This window comes from Triturus cristatus, chromosome 10 (assembly GCF_964204655.1).
Source record: "Triturus cristatus chromosome 10, aTriCri1.1, whole genome shotgun sequence".
NCBI classification, from domain to species: domain Eukaryota; kingdom Metazoa; phylum Chordata; class Amphibia; order Caudata; family Salamandridae; genus Triturus; species Triturus cristatus.
This window is the reverse complement of record NC_140593.1, coordinates 28,022,280-28,034,357: the sequence shown is the minus strand read 5'-3', so window position 1 is coordinate 28,034,357 and position 12,078 is coordinate 28,022,280. Positions and strand designations below refer to the sequence as shown.

Below are 12,078 nucleotides of genomic sequence, written 5' to 3'. Positions count from 1 at the left end.
TTTGGGCTCTTTTGTATCTGGTGGCCATCTTGGGAGATTTATTTGTTATGACGTTTCCTAATTTCCTCATTTACTGCAGTCTCTTCAATAGGAAATACTTTCAGTGTTTTATTTTGGTTCCATCAAGAAGGCATTCAGATGTGTCACACATTTGCCATAAATTCTGAATGTTAGCACTCTAGTTGCTCATTAGATCACTCTAGTAAAGCTACTGCTCACCATGGAAGTCTGCTGCTGGTATTCAAAGCGCATGTTTCAGTCTGCATGTCAGAATTTTTTATGAAATAGAAGAGGATTTGAGAAGTCAAAATGTGCCCTAATTTTTCTTTCTTCAGCACTAATCATAATTTCTATGGCAAAATGAACCCCCTCATTTTGTTCCTTTGTAAATTAAATGTTTTAAGTGTTACCACTTTATTCCAATCAAGATGGCTTTAAGTGTGCCATACTTTTGTCATAAGTAAGACTGTTAGCGGTCTAGTTGTCCGTTAGAACACTCTGGGACATTCTGTCATTGGGCTATACTTGGGCTACATCTGGGTGATATTTGGGCTACATTTGGGCTCTTTTGTCTCTGGTGGCCATCTTGGGAGATTTATTTGTTTTGAAGTTTCCTAATTTCCTCATTTACTGCAGTCTCCTCAGTAGGAAATACTTTCAGTTTTTTACTTTGGTTCCATCAAGAAGGCATTCAGATGTGTCACACATTTGCCATAAATTCTGAATGTTAGCACTCTAGTTGCTCATTAGATCACTGTAGTAAAGCTACTGCTCACCAGGGAAGTCTGCTGCTGGTATTCAAAGTGCATGTTTCAGTCTGCATGTCAGAATTTTTTAATGAAATAGAAGAGGATTTGAGAAGTCACTCAAAATGTGCCCTAATTTTTCTTTCTGTAGCACTAATCATGCTTTCTATGGCAAAATGAACCCCCTCATTTTGTTCCTTTTTAAATTAAATGTTTTAAGAATTACCACTTTATTCCAATCAAGATGGCTTCAGGTGTGTAACACGTTTGTCATAAGTAGGACTGTTAGCGCTCTAGTTGTTCTTTAGAACACTCTGGGAAGCTGCAGTAGAACACAAAGGAATCAACTGATAGTCTCTGCCCTTGCTGGATGTACATGTTTTACTGAGAATGTCAGACTTCATTCTCACATGACTGAGAAAGATAATGTGAATTTACAGAGAATATGCTCTCAGTTTAGCTTATAGATCACCTTCCAAACCTCTGTGGGAAAAGCATGAGAAAATAGTTTTCTGTCAAACATGATTCATGATATCACAGCAGAAGGCTTTTTCACATGGTAAAATCACCTTAGAACACACCATCAACAAATGATTTATAATGTAACTAAAGTCTTAAAACCTTCTATTAACTGCAATGCTTTTTAATGAGGTGCTATCATGTATATTGGTCCCAAGATGGCTGCCAACACTTCTTGGATGAAGTACTGACAGCCAATCAGATCTCACAATGAGATGTGTGGTTAGGCTCCGCCCAGATATATATGTGAATTTGATTTTGATTTTCTCAGGAACTACTCAACGGATTTACACCATTTAAGCAAAAGGCACGAGTCTGAACTAAGGACTACCTCTTTGCCAAATTTGGTGTAATTCCGTTCAGCAGTTCGGGCTGTAGCTGCGTCTACAGGTTCTATTGGAAAATGCATGGGGAAAATGCATTTTGGGACCCCCCTTTTTTCTCGGCCCCCACTTGACAAATCACCGTGAAATTTTCAGGATAGGAGCAGACTGGAGCTGGCCAAAAGTTTAGAAAATTGCGCAAAGATTCGTCAATGGGCGCCAACGTTATTCCAAATAGAATGTTGTGGATTTACTATGGAAAATAGGTCCTAACTATAACTACCTACTGGCGACAGTATATATACAGCATATATATATATATATATATATATATATATATATATATATATATATATATATATATATATATATATATATATATGCGAAGGTGTATTGAAGAATGAGTGGATTTACAAGTGCTTGAATGGATTATTTAGTAGGTGCAAGACTGACTGTATAAGTGAGTGATTGAACGTGTCTTACTGAATGCATGGGTTAGTGACTAAACTGTGTGAAAGTCTGTATTAGTCTCCCAGTTGGTGTGTAAGTGGCTGCATGGGTTGGTGAGTAGCTACATGAGTGTCTATATGTGTTATTGATTTGTTGTCTGAGTATCTGTATGGGTGCCTGAGTGTTTGTGTGGGCGGTTGTGTGTCAATGTGATTGTGCATAGATGTCTGAGTGGGTGATTCACTGGTTGTATGGATTGAAAAGTGCATCTGGGAAGGGCTGTATGGCTGTGTTAATGTGTGTATGGGTGTGTTGGTGAGTGAATGATTGTCTCAGTGGTATATGTGTGAGTAACTACATATGTTTTAAGGCAATATATGTGAGTGTTGGAGTATATGAATGACTATACGTGAGAGTAAGTGATTTGAAGAGAGGGTGCATAAATGAGTGTCTGCTTGTATCAGTGATTGTATAAGACAGTAAGTATGTGTTAGTATCTGCATAAATAAGAGATGTGGTGTGTGTATAAATAACGGTGTTGGTGTGTATAACTATATACGTAAGTAAATGTGTATGTGATTGATTCTTTGCATGACTGACTACATGTGTGAGTAACTCTATGGATGAGTGGTGGAGTGTGACTGTATGTATAGGTGTATGAGTGCATATTATAGTACTGTATTGATAGGTAACTGCATGTATAAGTGACTGGATGTGTGTGTAGACCTAGGAATTAGTGGATGGTATGTAGTATCTGGCATTGTTGTGTGTATGGTTTCAACAAAAGTAGTCTGTATTTTAGAGTGTGTGTTTCAAAGTTTATATTAGGGCATCAGTATGTTCATCAGATTATCACGTGGATGATGTCATCAGTGATGTCACTGACCATGTCATGAGTGATGTAATATGTGACGTCATCACCAGTGCATTGCGGGCATGTGAGTTATAGTTAGCTCAACTAACTATAATGGGCGAAATTCTCTGGTTTTATATGAATCAAATGTCCAACTAACTATAACGTCCCTGAAACCTATGGTTTATTCAGTGAATTTCTTAGGTTTTTTAAATGCTAATTCCTAACTATAACGTCTGTAAAACCTACGTTTTTTTCAGTGAATTTCGAAGGTTTTTTAAATGTTAATTTCATATTTTAATATTTATAAAACCTATATTTTTTCTATTTTTTTGTAATATTTTGGAACTCTATTATCCTTTTTTTTAATTTTAAAAATTATGTAATGTTTTATACCTTCCAAAAAAGTATGTATAACTTTTTTTTTTGGTTGAGAAAACTGGAGTCCCATACCGGTAGTGTACCAAGCTCCATCAGCATGCAAATTCTATCTGCCATATTGTTAAACTTGTAAAGGATGCGCATTTCGTATCCGACTGTTTTGTGGCACCGCGTCCCGCCTAACATCATATACGTATGAGGTCGCGCCAGCTGCTAGTTTGGTATGCGATGGGTATGCGGTACCAAGCCACGCATTACGTCATATACATATGGGGTCAAGCCGGCTGCCTGCTCCGTATGCAACAAGTGCACGCTGCCAGGCCCTGTGTTATGTCATAGACATGTGGGGTCGCGCCGGGTACACCATTCCCTCATTTTTCGGTTTCGCCTAGGCAGCGAAGGTGCTGTCTGGCTGAGAGATGCTGTATACAGTATTGAGGGGGAAGCCACGCCCACTTTCTGCCCATGCTTTTGATTGGTTCAAATCTGAAATGCTGCATTCTCATTGGTTGCCGGTGTATTAGTCCCTCTCCTTACTGCAATGACATTATTTTTATCCTTCCATGGCAATCAGTCCCTTTACTTCACCAACTCTTTTGTTCCCGTGCCTCCCCCTGTTCCCTCCCAAAGTCCGTGACTTCTCTGACCACCACCACCCCCCCACCCACTGCCTTCTTCTGCGCCCTCCTTTTTGTTTACAATGCAATAGGACTAGCATAAATACGAGTCCTATCGCATTTGCAAATGCTTTTTTTTCATATGATTGGCTGCCTGCATTCACACTTTCTTTTGCCTGCCCTGCTTTACATTGTGCGCATGCGTGCCAAAAGTCTTACTCTGTTGTGCAGCGGCTGCCTCCGGCTCGGCACGCAGTGACTCGAACCACGCTTGACTGGCTGGCTGCAGGATGCAGGCGTGTTTGCCTCACTTCTCTTCAAAGCGGGTGCCGAGGACCTGTCAACGAACCCCAGGATAACCAGCCGTCCTTTGACACCAGACACTCAGCCCGACTGTGCAAACAGAGGTTTAATGTCTCTCACATGGGCGGAGGCCGCTGGTGACGGATAAGATATCTGAAAAGGAGGTAAATAGGTCCAGTGAAAGGGGTCGCCTCTTCAAACAAGTGTTAGCTGCCATCTCTTATTGGGTCTTCAGTTAAAGGACAGACCCCCACCTCTAAACAAAATAACAAAGTTAACAGCCCCCTTATATTAATTTATGTAATATATTATGTAGCATCGACTCCACCCAGCGGGGCTTCATAGTGCAGTACGATGCACTCTTAAACACGTCCGGTCAACCATTTATTGATTGGTGTAAACACGTTCCTAATGCAGTTGAAATCAGTTTTGCCTTTCTTTTTAGAAATACGTCCTAAACGCTGACAGTGTGCTAGTTTCTTTATGTCTCAAAACTATATCTAAATAGGTTTAAAATGTATATGCGAGCAAGCGATAATCTAAAATATTTTAAACATTTATATATTTCTAACTGTAATAAACTCGCGTCGGGAGCGGTCTCCTTGCACACTGGGTGAGCGATTGCCATGTGATCTTAAAAAAAAGCATTTGATTAGTTCATAACATTTCCCATTGTAGCAGTTGGAGAACGCCACCCATTGTAGTCATTCTCTCTACAGCATTTGATGAGACACACCTCTTCTGCTTAGAGAGCTTTTTTGAAAACTTTTTGCTATGTACACATATCTTACACTACACACAACATGCAACCATCATCGACATCAATATTCATGCTCTGTAAAGTAGCCGTTCACCTGTGATAGCCATATACCTAAAAGTTACATAACCAAAGTTTTCCCCACTGCGAGAGGTAACATCGTTGCATACGCTGTCCACTGAACATTGCAATGTGGTATGGCCCAGGGGCAGTATCATGCATAGATAATGAACACACGGACACAGATAGATAGTGGAAGTGGTTTCGGGCACGTGCGTGCGACTCCTTTTTATTACCAGGGTCACATATCCAGTGACGGCTGTGATGGATGCGTGTGGGGTGAGTGTAAACCAGCCCTCAAGGAATGGTTGCTGCTAGCATAAACTACAACAGTAATCATTGGATCACACACAGAGATTCAATAATAAATGGGTCAATAGTTTGTGCTGCAGTAAGGTAGGACAGTAGATGTGAAATAATACACAAAAGATTTTTTTCATTTATTTAGTCTTTATTTCAATTGAATTGATATTGTGGACCGTTAATTTCCATCATATACTAAAAAATGTTAACAACTTGATCGTACAAACATTTTAAGATTAATAAAACCAGTATAAATAATTCACATAAAACCATATGTCAATCCATCCTACTATACAATCATATTTCAATTTAAAAAGAGATAGAAAATCAATTACAAAAGATTCAATCCTAAAAGAACCATAGCTGAGATACAGGCTGTAGATCTGAAATAATACACAAAAAGATTGTATCATAAGGGGTCCATCATTTCTAGTGCACTCAGATAGCCACTTCAAAAGCATTCGGCATGAGCACAGCCAGCGATGATGCGTGCTGCGGGCGGGCAATACTAGGGGCAATGTCTGTTGCCTACAGCACTGCATCATCTGCAAAAGCGACGCAATCAGAATTGTGAACACTGCTCTCTGCAGTGTAGGCCAGAGAGAGCGATCAGCAAGGGCCCACAGCCACGTGGCGTTGACTTGAGCTGCCCAGTTTGCAGTACGCGAAGCAACAATAGGCGTGTGCAGAGCCTGCGATGATGCGTATCCGTGGTGTGGACGGAGCGCACTGGAGCAATGTCTTTTGCCTACAAGACTGTGTCATCTACAATAGCGACTCGATCTGAATTGTGAACACTGCTCTCTGCAGTGTAGGCCGGAGAGAGCGATCAGCAAGGGCCCACAGCCATGTGGCGTTGACTTGAGCTGCCCAGTTTGCAGTACGCGAAGCAACAATAGGCGTGTGCAGAGCCTGCGATGATGCGTATCCGTGGTGTGGACGGAGCGCACTGGAGCAATGTCTTTTGCCTACAAGACTGTGTCATCTACAATAGCGACTCGATCTGAATTGTGAACACTGCTCTCTGCAGTGTAGGCCAGAGAGAGCGATCAGCAAGGGCCCACAGCCACGTGGCGTTGACTTGAGCTGCCCAGTTTGCAGTACACGAAGCAACAATAAGCGTGTACGGAGCCTGCATTGATGCATATCCGTGGTGCGGACAGAGCGCACTGGAGCAATGTCTTTTGCCTACAAGACTGTGTCATCTACAATAGGGACGCAATCTGAATTATGAACACAGTTGTCTGCAGTGTAGGCCAGAGAGAGAGTTCAGCAAGGGCCCACAGCCACGTGGCGTTGACTTGGGCTCTCCTGTTTGTAGTACATGAAGCAACAAAAAACATATACGGAGACTGCGATGATGCGTATGCGTAGTGCAGACAGAGCACACTGGAGCAATGTTTTTTGCCTACAGGACTGCGTCATCTACAATAGCGACTCAATCTGAATTGTGAAAACTGCTGTCTGCAGTGTAAATTGAAGGCAGTAGTCAGCAGACATCCATGCATACTTTTTCTCAGTTCCTCTTCACAAAACACAACATAAATTACAGAAAGCTCTGCAATAAATAAATCAAATCAATTTGAATTGCGATCTCTACCGTCCACAGTGTAGACTGTTATTCAGTGTTCTTTTTAACTACCAAGAAGAATTTTGTCATTGTAGTAAACCTATAACTAATCTAAAAAAAGTTCTTCAAGCAAGTATACTAAAAGGATATTGTGTATATTTCAATAGACGTTGTAGTTAGTTGCCTACTGGATTCTGTAATTAAACAATCACCACTCGATCTGAATTGTGAGCCCTGCTGACAGCAGTGTAGGCCAGAGGCAGTTTTCATTAACGCCTCACAGCCACGTGCCGTTGGATTCGGAGCACGGAGTTGGTTGCACCTGATCGGAGGGGATACAGAGAAATCATGACAGACATTAACGTCGGACATCCTGAATCATAGAATCAAGACCCCGTTTCAGTATTCGGACCTGCTGTACCGCGGTGTAGTCCAGCAACGGCAGTCAGCCAAATCCAATAATCATGTGCAGCAGTTAGCTACGGAAGCACAGAGTCTGATGCACCTCAACAGAGGCAGTTCTGTGAAAACCAAGCAGCAGGTAATATCGACATCGTCCATTGTGGGATTAAGACACCGTTCCACTGTTGAGACCTAGAGTTGGTTGCACCTGGTCAAAGGGAATACCTTCATCTCCACTCTAAGATGCAGTTCTAACATCGTACATTGTGGGATCAAGACACTGTTCCACTGTTGGGACCTAGAGTTGGTTGCACCTGGTTGAAGGGAGTGCCTTTATCTCCACTCTCAGATGCAGTTCTAATATCGTCCATTGTGGGATTAAGACCTTGTTTCACTGTTCGAACATGCTCATCCACTATGGTATCAAAACACCGTTCCACTGTTTTTACCTGTCAGACTACTGTGTTACTATTATACAGAGCACTCCACGCTCCAGGGCCTCAGGCTGGGCTCTGTATGCCTGTGTCGTGGTAGCCAGCGTTAATCTCAGGAGCCTTCCGAGCTCACAGACCTTGGCCCAGGACCTTCTACCGGCACGTGGTCAGCCCTCTTTCACATACAGCGGTGTTGAAAGGTGAACTGTGGGGCATATATGCGTCACAGCGGGCATGACGGTTTCTGAGTACCAGCAGGCTGAGAGCATCATTCACGCACCCACCTTCGCTCACAGCATCAGCCTCGTGGCGGTGTAAGCTGCGCAGACCTGGAAGACACATTCGCCAATCAGGAAGATAACCACACTCAAAGAAACATGCCTTTTATTCATACCCCTACGCTAGCCTTGCGTCCCGCGAGCCAGCCCACTCCCCTAAACATTTTGGGGGGAAGAGGCACGTAAACGCTACCATTCTGTAATCTTCCCTACTGACTGTACTATCATGATTGCGTCCACTGTCCACTTCACTCAATAGACCATCAGTGTATGTTGACATGTACATGTCTGTGCTCTGCGTACTCAAGTCTGTCCAGCACATCCCGTCAACACTTTGCATTGTATACTTTTATAATCGAGAATTACTTGCCACCTTCGCATATACTTTGCTCCCATCTCTCCCCGCATCCTGAATTGTGTGACAGAGCTGCCATGCCATGTTTGGTTTCTGTACATGGCTAGCCACGGTTCTGACAGTACATAGTGTCTTTGTGTCTGCTAGGTGTACATGTTGTTTGTCATGTTGTATGTGATTATATAAGGTAGCACATTTATTCACGAGCAGTGGTTTCTCCCATTTACATATCGCTATCTTAAAGAGGATACAGAAGTTTTTCCCACAGGTGAAAAATGCGACCACAATGGCAGTCATTCATTACTATGCAAGAATGTCCAACTGCACGATGCTTCTAAGCTTACAGCCCCCAATCTTGCGTGCTTTCTTAAAAGCACGCCAACTCCCACAATCAGACCAACATTCACACAGCTTTCTAATGACAGTTATCTGGTTCTTAATAACATGGACTGCTACGGAATGTGAGCTGGCATAACGTTTGCCCTTACTGTTTCAAAACGAGTAACTTCCTGTGGCAATGTCTATTCCCACCCACACAAAGTAACTCCCACTGTTCAACTTGGCCTTCAATACCTACTTTGAAAACAGATTTCATTAAACTGAGCAATCTTAAAGTGCTTTTGTTTCAAACAGAATTGTCCCTCACTTCTGAAAAAGAAATGTATCTACTGCAGATAACACGAACTTCAAGTAAAATACAGCCCCTTTAAAATGCGAACCTTCCATTACACTTTGTGAATTGTTACACAATTTTCAACACATCTGACACTCAAGGTCTGGCACATTTTTTTAACACTGTCTCTTCCGGCCTTGTCACAGGCTTTCACACTGTTTTTGGTATAATACCAGACTTCATTCCTTCGATCATCTCTAGAATAACAGGAACAGTGCCCATAATTCTCGCACTGTTTGCTGCCATCCTACTACTATTTTTGCTTGTAAAAAATGGCTTCGCTCCCTGTGGTAACACTCATGTCCGACAGAATACACCGCTACGTGAACCTACATCAATACCGTGAAAAAATGGAACAACTTTTCGGCTGCCTGCCTCTATCTATTATCGGAGCCAGCTACAACATGACATTTATTTACACATATGTAATCTGCGCGCAAACATCTTTTTATTGCAAAACTTGCCCATGCGACTGGCGAATGGATCTATGCATTGCCAACATCCCACCAATCGCTCCCGATATCCAGCAGGTAATGGAGTATCTTGAAAACCATGAACTTGATTGTTCGGGCAGTGGAGCAATGGCGGATGCAACATTACTGTCCCTTCCAGGATATGAATTGGATCGCTTCGCTTTTCTCACACGATGGCAACAATCGCCTCTTGGAACATTATGCATCTCAAGCCACTGAAGAACTTCCAGACTGCAATCTCCAAAACTTGTAAGAAATTCACGTTATCCTTGGATTGATTTTTTCCAACTTTTTTGACTTTTTCCTATCAAATTTTTTAATACGCTACAATTGAACTATTTTCATATAATAACTTTCTAACTATGCTCAGGCATTTGAACTCTGTTTTCATTACTGCCCCTTACGTCTCCAGCCTAACCAGGGAAGGGTGATGTATGGCCTATGCAAAGACGCTATTTACATGCTAAATTAGCAGAAACCCGACATCCATTTTGAAACCATGTCTATTCTTTGTGCACACATCTCTCTGGCTGCCTGTTATCCACAAAGCCCTTTCACACAAATTAGCTCATCCTCAGCCTCTGCTCACAAGCTGACGATCAAGATCAAAAAACACGACATTGTTTAGGAACTGGTTGGCACAGTCTGGTAATCGTATCCTAACTTTATTTTCATTATAGAATTTACTCATTCATATAACAATACTTACACAGTTATGCCATACCGGCCAGTATCCTACAGCCGCCATAGCATATCACTTTACAGAAATCAGCTCACGGCTTAGGCTCACGGTTTGATCCCTGAGTCTTCAGACCAGTAGAAGTGAGTAGTTTGCTTCCCACTCCCGCTATAGTCTAAACACATACTAACACCACTTGCACAGCTATGCTACAGTGGCCAGTACGCTACAGCGCCTAGAGCAAATCAGTTTACAGCTATCAGCTCACGGTTTAGGTGCACGGTTTCATCCCCGACTGTACCGGCACCTCACCACAGCACCATCTCACTCTGGGCAAAACAGCACTTTCACACCGGTAGGGGTGAATACTTCGCTTCACACTCCCTGTATAGCATACCCTAACCACCCCACAGAGCTCACAGCGCTCCTACCCGCCTCTTGTTTTTTCAATGTTAATTTTCATAGGAAACTTTAGACAAGGCTACAGGTCGAATGGGTGAACGGTATTACCCCAAATTTGGAAGGGAGAAGGGTCTCGATCTAGAAAGCACACTTTTGTTTACTTGGTGTAAATCCGTTCAGTAGTTTTTGAGAAATATCAAAATTTACAGATAACGATATTTGGGAATTCGGCCATCTGATTGGCTGAGGCGTTACAAGCACAAGCTTGCTGGTGATTGGCTGCGAGCGTTGCGTGCGGTTGCAACTAGGAAGTGTTGGCCGCCATTTTGTGATTCGGTTGAAGCGAGTAAGGGTAAAGAAGGGAGAAAAAAGTGGGAAAGAGGAGGGTAGGAGCTCTGTGAGGTTTGTAGGGTTGATAGGGTGTGCTATAGAGGGAGTGTGAAACGGAAACATAGTGCGTACTTGCCTCCTCCCCACCCAAATCTTTTGCGTAGTGGGCTGGCTCGACGTACGCAAGGCTAGCATAGGGGTATAAATAAAAGCCATGTTTCGCTGGGTGTGGTTCTCTTCCGGAATGGGAATGTGTCTGCCAGGTCTACGTAGCTTACACCGCCACGAGGCTGACGCCGTGAGCAACGGTGGGTCATGGCCGCTGCGATGCACATTTGCCTCACAGTTCACCTTTTGACACTGCCGTATGTGAAAGAGGGCCCACCATGTGTCGGCGGAAGCTTCTTGGCCGAGGTCTGCAAACTGGAAAGGCTCCTGAGATCAATGCTGGCTACCGCGACACAGGCACACAGCGCCTCGCCTGAGTCCCAGCACCGTGGAGTGCTCTGTATGCTACTTACAAAGTAGTCCAACAGGTACCAACAGTAGAACGGTGTCCTAATCCCACAATGGACGATGTTAGAACTGCATCTGAGAGTGGAGATAAAGGCACTCCGTTCGACCAGGTGCAACCAACTCTAGGTATCAACAGTGGAATGGTGTCTTGATCACACAATGGACGATGTCCGATATTACCTGTTGCTGGTTTTTCACAGAACTCCGTCTGTTGAGGTGCATCAGATTTTGTGCCTCTGTAGTTAAGGGCTGCACATGGTTATTGGGCTTAGTTTACTGGTATTGCTGGAATAAACAGTGGTAGAGCAGGTCCAAACAGTGAAATTGGGTCTTCATTATGTGATTGAGGATGTTAGAAGTTACAGTTTGTGATGATTTTTGTGTACCCCCTCTGATGAGGTGAAAGCAACTCTAGGTCCCTACAGTGCAATTGTGTGTTGATCCTACAATGGATGATGTTAGAACTGTATCTGAGAGTGGAGATGGAGGTATTACCTTCTACCAGCTACAACCAACTCTAGGTTCCAAAAGTAGAACGATGTGTTGACTCCACAATGGACGATATTAGAACTGCATTTGAGAGTGGAGATGAAGGTACTCTCGTCGATCAGGTTCATCCAACTTTAGGTCCCAACTGTAGAACGGTGTCTTGAT

The 12,078-nt window shown here is 43.0% G+C and overlaps 1 protein-coding gene across 1 annotated transcript in view; it reads right to left on the bottom strand.

The window, feature by feature from the left end:
- Positions 1–12,078, bottom strand: part of LOC146788752 (vomeronasal type-2 receptor 26-like) — a 588,210-nt gene that overhangs the window by 355,913 nt on the left and 220,219 nt on the right. The window lies entirely within an intron of this gene.